Here is a 12,415-nt window from a genome sequence, read left to right on the forward strand (position 1 = left end):
AGCTTTCTGAGTCCAGTAATGCTGAAATAGTGTTTCTGTTCAAATGAAGTGAAATCTAGCCAAATCTGCTCAAAAGCTTGTCTCTCTATTAGAGAAAGCTGTTTCATTCAGTATTCAGTGCAAATCTTGCCATACTGATAGATGCTTATGCCTTATGAAATACAATGTTTTCTGCAATGCTGTAAGACAGTTTTTAATGTGTTAGAAGTTATATACACAAAAACTAATGTTAGGACTTCAATGATCAAGATTGTCAGTTTACAGCTTTCTGAGTCCAGTAATGTTGAAATAGTGTTTCTGTTCAAATGAAGTGAAATTAAGCCCAAATCTGCTCAAAAGCTTGTCTCTCTAATAGAGAAAGCTGTTTCATTCAGTATTCAGTGCAAATCTTGCCATACTGAAACATGCTTATGCCATATGAAATACAATGTTTTCTGCAATGCTGTAAGACAGTTTTTAATGTGTTAGAAGTTATATACACAAAAACTAATGTTAGGACTTCAATGATCAAGATTGTCAGTTTACAGCTTTCTGAGTCCAGTAATGTTGAAATAGTGTTTCTGTTCAAATGAAGTGAAATCTAGCCCAAATCTGCTCAAAAGCTTGTCTCTCTATTAGAGAAAGCTGTTTCATTCAGTATTCAGTGCAAATCTTGCCAAACTGATGGATGCTTATGCCTTATGAAGTACAATGTTTTCTGCAATGCTGTAAGACAATTTTTAATGTGTTAGAAGTTATATACACAAAAACTAATGTTAGGACTTCAATGATCAAGATTGTCAGTTTACAGCTTTCTGCGTCCAGTAATGTTGAAATAGTGTTTCTGTTCAAATGAAGTGAAATCAAGCCCAAATCTGCTCAAAAGCTTGTCTCTCTATTAGAGAAAGCTGTTTCATTCAGTATTCAGTGCAAATCTTGCCAAACTGATAGATGCTTATGACATATGAAATACAATGTTTTCTGCAATGCTGTAAGACAGTTTTTAATGTGTTAGAAGTTATATGCACAAAAACTTATGTTAGGACTTCAATGATCAAGATTGTCAGTTTACAGCTTTCTGAGTCCAGTAATGCTGAAATAGTGTTTCTGTTCAAATGAAGTGAAATCAAGCCCCAATCTGCTCAAATGCTTGTCTGTCTAATAGAGAAAGCTGTTTCATTCAGTATTCAGTGCAAATCTTGCCATACTGAAACATGCTTATGCCATATGAAATACAATGTTTTCTGCAATGCTGTAAGACAGTTTTTAATGTGTTAGAAGTTATATGCACAAAAACTTATGTTAGGACTTCAATGATCAAGATTGTCAGTTTACAGCTTTCTGAGTCCAGTAATGCTGAAATAGTGCTTCTGTTCAAATGAGGTGAAATCTAGCCAAATCTGCTCAAAAGCTTGTCTCTCTATTAGAGAAAGCTGTTTCATTCAGTATTCAGTGCAAATCTTGCCAATCTGATAGATGCTTATGCCTTATGAAGTACAATGTTTTCTGCAATGCTGTAAGACAGTTTTTAATGTGTTAGAAGTTATATGCACAAAAACTCATGTTAGGACTTCAATGATCAAGATTGTCAGTTTACAGCTTTCTGAGTCCTGTAATGTTGAAATAGTGTTTCTGTTCAAATGAAGTGAAATCAAGCCCAAATCTGCTCAAAAGCTTGTCTCTCTAATAGAGAAAGCTGTTTCATTCAGTATTCATTGCAAATCTTGCCAAACTGATAGATGCTTATGCCATATGAAATACAATGTTTTCTGCAATGCTGTAAGACAGTTTTTAATGTGTTAGAAGTTATATACACAAAAACTAATGTTAGGACTTCAATGATCAAGATTGTCAGTTTACAGCTTTCTGAGTCCAGTAATGTTGAAATAGTGTTTCTGTTCAAATGAAGTGAAATCTAGCCCAAATCTGCTCAAAAGCTTGTCTCTCTATTAGAGAAAGCTGTTTCATTCAGTATTCAGTGCAAATCTTGCCAAACTGATAGATGCTTATGCCATATGAAATACAATGTTTTCTGCAATGCTGTAAGACAGTTTTTAATGTGTTAGAAGTTATATGCACAAAAACTTATGTTAGGACTTCAATGATCAAGATTGTCAGTTTACAGCTTTCTGAGTCCAGTAATGCTGAAATAGTGTTTCTGTTCAAATGAAGTGAAATCAAGCCCAAATCTGCTCAAAAGCTTGTCTCTCTATTAGAGAAAGATGTTTCATTCAGTATTCAGTGCAAATCTTGCCAAACTGATGGATGCTTATGCCTTATGAAGTACAATGTTTTCTGCAATGCTGTAAGACAGTTTTTAATGTGTTAGAAGTCATATACACAAAAACTAATGTTAGGACTTCAATGATCAAGATTGTCAGTTTACAGCTTTCTGAGTCCAGTAATGTTGAAATAGTGTTTCTGTTCAAATGAAGTGAAATCTAGCCCAAATCTGCTCAAAAGCTTGTCTCTCTATTAGAGAAAGTTGTTTCATTCAGTATTCAGTGCAAATCTTGCCAAACTAATAGATGCTTATGCCATATGAAATACAATGTTTTCTGCAATGCTGTAAGACAGTTTTTAATGTGTTAGAAGTTATATGCACAAAAACTTATGTTAGGACTTCAATGATCAAGATTGTCAGTTTACAGCTTTCTGAGTCCAGTAATGCTGAAATAGTGTTTCTGTTCAAATGAAGTGAAATCAAGCCCAAATCTGCTCAAAAGCTTGTCTCTCTAATAGAGAAAGCTGTTTCATTCAGTATTCAGTGCAAATCTTGCCATACTGAAACATGCTTATGCCATATGAAATACAATGTTTTCTGCAATGCTGTAAGACAGTTTTTAATGTGTTAGAAGTTATATGCACAAAAACTTATGTTAGGACTTCAATGATCAAGATTGTCAGTTTACAGCTTTCTGAGTCCAGTAATGCTGAAATAGTGCTTCTGTTCAAATGAAGTGAAATCAAGCCCAAATCTGCTCAAAAGCTTGTCTCTCTATTAGAGAAAGCTGTTTCATTCAGTATTCAGTGCAAATCTTGCCAAACTGATAGATGCTTATGCCTTATGAAGTACAATGTTTTCTGCAATGCTGTAAGACAGTTTTTAATGTGTTAGAAGTTATATGCACAAAAACTCATGTTAGGACTTCAATGATCAAGATTGTCAGTTTACAGCTTTCTGAGTCCAGTAATGTTGAAATAGTGTTTCTGTTCAAATGAAGTGAAATCAAGCCCAAATCTGCTCAAAAGCTTGTCTCTCTATTAGAGAAAGCTGTTTCATTCAGTATTCAGTGCAAATCTTGCCAAACTGATAGATGCTTATGCCATATGAAATACAATGTTTTCTGCAATGCTGTAAGACAGTTTTTAATGTGTTAGAAGTTATATGCACAAAAACTCATGTTAGGACTTCAATGATCAAGATTGTCAGTTTACAGCTTTCTGAGTCCAGTAATGCTGAAATAGTGTTTCTGTTCAAATGAAGTGAAATCAAGCCCAAATCTGCTCAAAAGCTTGTCTCTCTAATAGAGAAAGCTGTTTCATTCAGTATTCAGTGCAAATCTTGCCAAACTGATAGATGCTTATGCCTTATGAAGTACAATGTTTTCTGCAATGCTGTAAGACAGTTTTTAATGTGTTAGAAGTTATATACACAAAAACTAATGTTAGGACTTCAATGATCAAGATTGTCAGTTTACAGCTTTCTGAGTCCAGTAATGTTGAAATAGTGTTTCTGTTCAAATGAAGTGAAATCAAGCCCAAATCTGCTCAAAAGCTTGTCTCTCTATTAGAGAAAGCTGTTTCATTCAGTATTCAGTGCAAATCTTGCCAAACTGATAGATGCTTATGCCTTATGAAATACAATGTTTTCTGCAATGCTGTAAGACAGTTTTTAATGTGTTAGAAGTTATATACACAAAAACTAATGTTAGGACTTCAATGATCAAGATTGTCAGTTTACAGCTTTCTGAGTCCAGTAATGTTGAAATAGTGTTTCTGTTCAAATGAAGTGAAATCAAGCCCAAATCTGCTCAAAAGCTTGTCTCTCTATTAGAGAAAGCTGTTTCATTCAGTATTCAGTGCAAATCTTGCCAAACTGATAGATGCTTATGACATATGAAATACAATGTTTTCTGCAATGCTGTAAGACAGTTTTTAATGTGTTAGAAGTTATATGCACAAAAACTTATGTTAGGACTTCAATGATCAAGATTGTCAGTTTACAGCTTTCTGAGTCCAGTAATGCTGAAATAGTGTTTCTGTTCAAATGAAGTGAAATCTAGCCAAATCTGCTCAAAAGCTTGTCTCTCTATTAGAGAAAGCTGTTTCATTCAGTATTCAGTGCAAATCTTGCCATACTGATAGATGCTTATGCCTTATGAAATACAATGTTTTCTGCAATGCTGTAAGACAGTTTTTAATGTGTTAGAAGTTATATACACAAAAACTAATGTTAGGACTTCAATGATCAAGATTGTCAGTTTACAGCTTTCTGAGTCCAGTAATGTTGAAATAGTGTTTCTGTTCAAATGAAGTGAAATTAAGCCCAAATCTGCTCAAAAGCTTGTCTCTCTAATAGAGAAAGCTGTTTCATTCAGTATTCAGTGCAAATCTTGCCATACTGAAACATGCTTATGCCATATGAAATACAATGTTTTCTGCAATGCTGTAAGACAGTTTTTAATGTGTTAGAAGTTATATACACAAAAACTAATGTTAGGACTTCAATGATCAAGATTGTCAGTTTACAGCTTTCTGAGTCCAGTAATGTTGACATAGTGTTTCTGTTCAAATGAAGTGAAATCTAGCCCAAATCTGCTCAAAAGCTTGTCTCTCTATTAGAGAAAGCTGTTTCATTCAGTATTCAGTGCAAATCTTGCCAAACTGATGGATGCTTATGCCTTATGAAGTACAATGTTTTCTGCAATGCTGTAAGACAGTTTTTAATGTGTTAGAAGTTATATACACAAAAACTAATGTTAGGACTTCAATGATCAAGATTGTCAGTTTACAGCTTTCTGCGTCCAGTAATGTTGAAATAGTGTTTCTGTTCAAATGAAGTGAAATCAAGCCCAAATCTGCTCAAAAGCTTGTCTCTCTATTAGAGAAAGCTGTTTCATTCAGTATTCAGTGCAAATCTTGCCAAACTGATAGATGCTTATGACATATGAAATACAATGTTTTCTGCAATGCTGTAAGACAGTTTTTAATGTGTTAGAAGTTATATGCACAAAAACTTATGTTAGGACTTCAATGATCAAGATTGTCAGTTTACAGCTTTCTGAGTCCAGTAATGCTGAAATAGTGTTTCTGTTCAAATGAAGTGAAATCAAGCCCCAATCTGCTCAAATGCTTGTCTGTCTAATAGAGAAAGCTGTTTCATTCAGTATTCAGTGCAAATCTTGCCATACTGAAACATGCTTATGCCATATGAAATACAATGTTTTCTGCAATGCTGTAAGACAGTTTTTAATGTGTTAGAAGTTATATGCACAAAAACTTATGTTAGGACTTCAATGATCAATATTGTCAGTTTACAGCTTTCTGAGTCCAGTAATGCTGAAATAGTGCTTCTGTTCAAATGAGGTGAAATCTAGCCAAATCTGCTCAAAAGCTTGTCTCTCTATTAGAGAAAGCTGTTTCATTCAGTATTCAGTGCAAATCTTGCCATACTGATAGATGCTTATGCCTTATGAAATACAATGTTTTCTGCAATGCTGTAAGACAGTTTTTAATGTGTTAGAAGTTATATACACAAAAACTAATGTTAGGACTTCAATGATCAAGATTGTCAGTTTACAGCTTTCTGAGTCCAGTAATGTTGAAATAGTGTTTCTGTTCAAATGAAGTGAAATCAAGTCCAAATCTGCTCAAAAGCTTGTCTCTCTATTAGAGAAAGCTGTTTCATTCAGTATTCAGTGCAAATCTTGCCAAACTGATAGATGCTTATGACATATGAAATACAATGTTTTCTGCAATGCTGTAAGACAGTTTTTAATGTGTTAGAAGTTATATGCACAAAAACTTATGTTAGGACTTCAATGATCAAGATTGTCAGTTTACAGCTTTCTGAGTCCAGTAATGCTGAAATAGTGTTTCTGTTCAAATGAAGTGAAATCTAGCCAAATCTGCTCAAAAGCTTGTCTCTCTATTAGAGAAAGCTGTTTCATTCAGTATTCAGTGCAAATCTTGCCATACTGATAGATGCTTATGCCTTATGAAATACAATGTTTTCTGCAATGCTGTAAGACAGTTTTTAATGTGTTAGAAGTTATATACACAAAAACTAATGTTAGGACTTCAATGATCAAGATTGTCAGTTTACAGCTTTCTGAGTCCAGTAATGTTGAAATAGTGTTTCTGTTCAAATGAAGTGAAATCAAGCCCAAATCTGCTCAAAAGCTTGTCTCTCTATTAGAGAAAGCTGTTTCATTCAGTATTCAGTGCAAATCTTGCCAAACTGATAGATGCTTATGACATATGAAATACAATGTTTTCTGCAATGCTGTAAGACAGTTTTTAATGTGTTAGAAGTTATATGCACAAAAACTTATGTTAGGACTTCAATGATCAAGATTGTCAGTTTACAGCTTTCTGAGTCCAGTAATGCTGAAATAGTGTTTCTGTTCAAATGAAGTGAAATCTAGCCAAATCTGCTCAAAAGCTTGTCTCTCTATTAGAGAAAGCTGTTTCATTCAGTATTCAGTGCAAATCTTGCCATACTGATAGATGCTTATGCCTTATGAAATACAATGTTTTCTGCAATGCTGTAAGACAGTTTTTAATGTGTTAGAAGTTATATACACAAAAACTAATGTTAGGACTTCAATGATCAAGATTGTCAGTTTACAGCTTTCTGAGTCCAGTAATGTTGAAATAGTGTTTCTGTTCAAATGAAGTGAAATCAAGTCCAAATCTGCTCAAAAGCTTGTCTCTCTATTAGAGAAAGCTGTTTCATTCAGTATTCAGTGCAAATCTTGCCAAACTGATAGATGCTTATGACATATGAAATACAATGTTTTCTGCAATGCTGTAAGACAGTTTTTAATGTGTTAGAAGTTATATGCACAAAAACTTATGTTAGGACTTCAATGATCAAGATTGTCAGTTTACAGCTTTCTGAGTCCAGTAATGCTGAAATAGTGTTTCTGTTCAAATGAAGTGAAATCTAGCCAAATCTGCTCAAAAGCTTGTCTCTCTATTAGAGAAAGCTGTTTCATTCAGTATTCAGTGCAAATCTTGCCATACTGATAGATGCTTATGCCTTATGAAATACAATGTTTTCTGCAATGCTGTAAGACAGTTTTTAATGTGTTAGAAGTTATATACACAAAAACTAATGTTAGGACTTCAATGATCAAGATTGTCAGTTTACAGCTTTCTGAGTCCAGTAATGTTGAAATAGTGTTTCTGTTCAAATGAAGTGAAATTAAGCCCAAATCTGCTCAAAAGCTTGTCTCTCTAATAGAGAAAGCTGTTTCATTCAGTATTCAGTGCAAATCTTGCCATACTGAAACATGCTTATGCCATATGAAATACAATGTTTTCTGCAATGCTGTAAGACAGTTTTTAATGTGTTAGAAGTTATATGCACAAAAACTTATGTTAGGACTTCAATGATCAAGATTGTCAGTTTACAGCTTTCTGAGTCCAGTAATGCTGAAATAGTGCTTCTGTTCAAATTAAGTGAAATCTAGCCAAATCTGCTCAAAAGCTTGTCTCTCTATTAGAGAAAGCTGTTTCATTCAGTATTCAGTGCAAATCTTGCCAATCTGATAGATGCTTATGCCTTATGAAGTACAATGTTTTCTGCAATGCTGTAAGACAGTTTTTAATGTGTTAGAAGTTATATGCACAAAAACTCATGTTAGGACTTCAATGATCAAGATTGTCAGTTTACAGCTTTCTGAGTCCTGTAATGTTGAAATAGTGTTTCTGTTCAAATGAAGTGAAATCAAGCCCAAATCTGCTCAAAAGCTTGTCTCTCTAATAGAGAAAGCTGTTTCATTCAGTATTCAGTGCAAATCTTGCCAAACTGATAGATGCTTATGCCATATGAAATACAATGTTTTCTGCAATGCTGTAAGACAGGTTTTAATGTGTTAGAAGTTATATACACAAAAACTAATGTTAGGACTTCAATGATCAAGATTGTCAGTTTACAGCTTTCTGAGTCCAGTAATGTTGAAATAGTGTTTCTGTTCAAATGAAGTGAAATCAAGCCCAAATCTGCTCAAAAGCTTGTCTCTCTAATAGAGAAAGCTGTTTCATTCAGTATTCAGTGCAAATCTTGCCAAACTGATAGATGCTTATGCCATATGAAATACAATGTTTTCTGCAATGCTGTAAGACAGTTTTTAATGTGTTAGAAGTTATATGCACAAAAACTTATGTTAGGACTTCAATGATCAAGATTGTCAGTTTACAGCTTTCTGAGTCCTGTAATGTTGAAATAGTGTTTCTGTTCAAATGAAGTGAAATCAAGCCCAAATCTGCTCAAAAGCTTGTCTCTCTAATAGAGAAAGCTGTTTCATTCAGTATTCAGTGCAAATCTTGCCAAACTGATAGATGCTTATGCCATATGAAATACAATGTTTTCTGCAATGCTGTAAGACAGTTTTTAATGTGTTAGAAGTTATATACACAAAAACTAATGTTAGGACTTCAATGATCAAGATTGTCAGTTTACAGCTTTCTGAGTCCAGTAATGTTGAAATAGTGTTTCTGTTCAAATGAAGTGAAATCAAGCCCAAATCTGCTCAAAAGCTTGTCTCTCTAATAGAGAAAGCTGTTTCATTCAGTATTCAGTGCAAATCTTGCCAAACTGATAGATGCTTATGCCATATGAAATACAATGTTTTCTGCAATGCTGTAAGACAGTTTTTAATGTGTTAGAAGTTATATGCACAAAAACTTATGTTAGGACTTCAATGATCAAGATTGTCAGTTTACAGCTTTCTGAGTCCAGTAATGCTGAAATAGTGCTTCTGTTCAAATGAAGTGAAATCTAGCCAAATCTGCTCAAAAGCTTGTCTCTGTATTAGAGAAAGCTGTTTCATTCAGCATTCAGTGCAAATCTTGCCAAACTGATAGATGCTTATGCCATATGAAATACAATGTTTTCTGCAATGCTGTAAGACAGTTTTTAATGTGTTAGAAGTTATATGCACAAAAACTTATGTTAGGACTTCAATGATCAAGATTGTCAGTTTACAGCTTTCTGAGTCCAGTAATGTTGAAATAGTGTTTCTGTTAAAATGAAGTGAAATCTAGCCCAAATCTGCTCAAAAGCTTGTCTCTCTATTAGAGAAAGCTGTTTCATTCAGTATTCAGTGCAAATCTTGCCAAACTGATATATGCTTATGCCATATGAAATACAATGTTTTCTGCAATGCTGTAAGACAGTTTTTAATGTGTTAGAAGTTATATGCACAAAAACTTATGTTAGGACTTCAATGATCAAGATTGTCAGTTTACAGCTTTCTGAGTCCAGTAATGCTGAAATAGTGCTTCTGTTCAAATGAAGTGAAATCTAGCCAAATCTGCTCAAAACTTGTCTGTCTATTAGAGAAAGCTGTTTCATTCAGTATTCAGTGCAAATCTTGCCAATCTGATAGATGCTTATGCCTTATGAAGTACAATGTTTTCTGCAATGCTGTAAGACAGTTTTTAATGTGTTAGAAGTTATATGCACAAAAACTTATGTTAGGACTTCAATGATCAAGATTGTCAGTTTACAGCTTTCTGAGTCCTGTAATGTTGAAATAGTGTTTCTGTTCAAATAAAGTGAAATCAAGCCCAAATCTGCTCAAAAGCTTGTCTCTCTAATAGAGAAAGCTGTTTCATTCAGTATTCAGTGCAAATCTTGCCAAACTGATAGATGCTTATGCCATATGAAATACAATGTTTTCTGCAATGCTGTAAGACAGTTTTTAATGTGTTAGAAGTTATATGCACAAAAACTTATGTTAGGACTTCAATGATCAAGATTGTCAGTTTACAGCTTTCTGAGTCCAGTAATGCTGAAATAGTGTTACTGTTCAAATGAAGTGAAATCAAGCCCAAATCTGCTCAAAAGCTTGTCTCTCTAATAGAGAAAGCTGTTTCATTCAGTATTCAGTGCAAATCTTGCCATACTGAAACATGCTTATGCCATATGAAATACAATGTTTTCTGCAATGCTGTAAGACAGTTTTTAATGTGTTAGAAGTTATATGCACAAAAACTTATGTTAGGACTTCAATGATCAAGATTGTCAGTTTACAGCTTTCTGAGTCCAGTAATGCTGAAATAGTGCTTCTGTTCAAATGAAGTGAAATCTAGCCAAATCTGCTCAAAAGCTTGTCTCTCTATTAGAGAAAGCTGTTTCATTCAGTATTCAGTGCAAATCTTGCCAATCTGATAGATGCTTATGCCTTATGAAGTACAATGTTTTCTGCAATGCTGTAAGACAGTTTTTAATGTGTTAGAAGTTATATGCACAAAAACTCATGTTAGGACTTCAATGATCAAGATTGTCAGTTTACAGCTTTCTGAGTCCTGTAATGTTGAAATAGTGTTTCTGTTCAAATGAAGTGAAATCAAGCCCAAATCTGCTCAAAAGCTTGTCTCTCTAATAGAGAAAGCTGTTTCATTCAGTATTCAGTGCAAATCTTGCCAGACTGATAGATGCTTATGCCATATGAAATACAATGTTTTCTGCAATGCTGTAAGACAGTTTTTAATGTGTTAGAAGTTATATACACAAAAACTAATGTTAGGACTTCAATGATCAAGATTGTCAGTTTACAGCTTTCTGAGTCCAGTAATGTTGAAATAGTGTTTCTGTTCAAATGAAGTGAAATCAAGCCCAAATCTGCTCAAAAGCTTGTCTCTCTATTAGAGAAAGCTGTTTCATTCAGTATTCAGTGCAAATCTTGCCAAACTGATAGATGCTTATGACATATGAAATACAATGTTTTCTGCAATGCTGTAAGACAGTTTTTAATGTGTTAGAAGTTATATGCACAAAAACTTATGTTAGGACTTCAATGATCAAGATTGTCAGTTTACAGCTTTCTGAGTCCAGTAATGCTGAAATAGTGTTTCTGTTCAAATGAAGTGAAATCTAGCCAAATCTGCTCAAAAGCTTGTCTCTCTATTAGAGAAAGCTGTTTCATTCAGTATTCAGTGCAAATCTTGCCATACTGATAGATGCTTATGCCTTATGAAATACAATGTTTTCTACAATGCTGTAAGACAGTTTTTAATGTGTTAGAAGTTATATACACAAACACTAATGTTAGGACTTCAATGATCAAGATTGTCAGTTTACAGCTTTCTGAGTCCAGTAATGTTGAAATAGTGTTTCTGTTCAAATGAAGTGAAATCAAGCCCAAATCTGCTCAAAAGCTTGTCTCTCTATTAGAGAAAGCTGTTTCATTCAGTATTCAGTGCAAATCTTGCCAAACTGATAGATGCTTATGACATATGAAATACAATGTTTTCTGCAATGCTGTAAGACAGTTTTTAATGTGTTAGAAGTTATATGCACAAAAACTCATGTTAGGACTTCAATGATCAAGATTGTCAGTTTACAGCTTTCTGAGTCCTGTAATGTTGAAATAGTGTTTCTGTTCAAATGAAGTGAAATCAAGCCCAAATCTGCTCAAAAGCTTGTCTCTCTAATAGAGAAAGCTGTTTCATTCAGTATTCAGTGCAAATCTTGCCAAACTGATAGATGCTAATGCCATATGAAATACAATGTTTTCTGCAATGCTGTAAGACAGGTTTTAATGTGTTAGAAGTTATATACACAAAAACTAATGTTAGGACTTCAATGATCAAGATTGTCAGTTTACAGCTTTCTGAGTCCAGTAATGTTGAAATAGTGTTTCTGTTCAAATGAAGTGAAATCAAGCCCAAATCTGCTCAAAAGCTTGTCTCTCTAATAGAGAAAGCTGTTTCATTCAGTATTCAGTGCAAATCTTGCCAAACTGATAGATGCTTATGCCATATGAAATACAATGTTTTCTGCAATGCTGTAAGACAGTTTTTAATGTGTTAGAAGTTATATGCACAAAAACTTATGTTAGGACTTCAATGATCAAGATTGTCAGTTTACAGCTTTCTGAGTCCTGTAATGTTGAAATAGTGTTTCTGTTCAAATGAAGTGAAATCAAGCCCAAATCTGCTCAAAAGCTTGTCTCTCTAATAGAGAAAGCTGTTTCATTCAGTATTCAGTGCAAATCTTGCCAAACTGATAGATGCTTATGCCATATGAAATACAATGTTTTCTGCAATGCTGTAAGACAGTTTTTAATGTGTTAGAAGTTATATACACAAAAACTAATGTTAGGACTTCAATGATCAATATTGTCAGTTTACAGCTTTCTGAGTCCAGTAATGTTGAAATAGTGTTTCTGTTCAAATGAAGTGAAATCAAGCCCAAATC

This window comes from Carassius gibelio, chromosome B2, assembly GCF_023724105.1.
Source record: "Carassius gibelio isolate Cgi1373 ecotype wild population from Czech Republic chromosome B2, carGib1.2-hapl.c, whole genome shotgun sequence".
Classification (NCBI taxonomy): Eukaryota; Metazoa; Chordata; class Actinopteri; order Cypriniformes; family Cyprinidae; genus Carassius; species Carassius gibelio.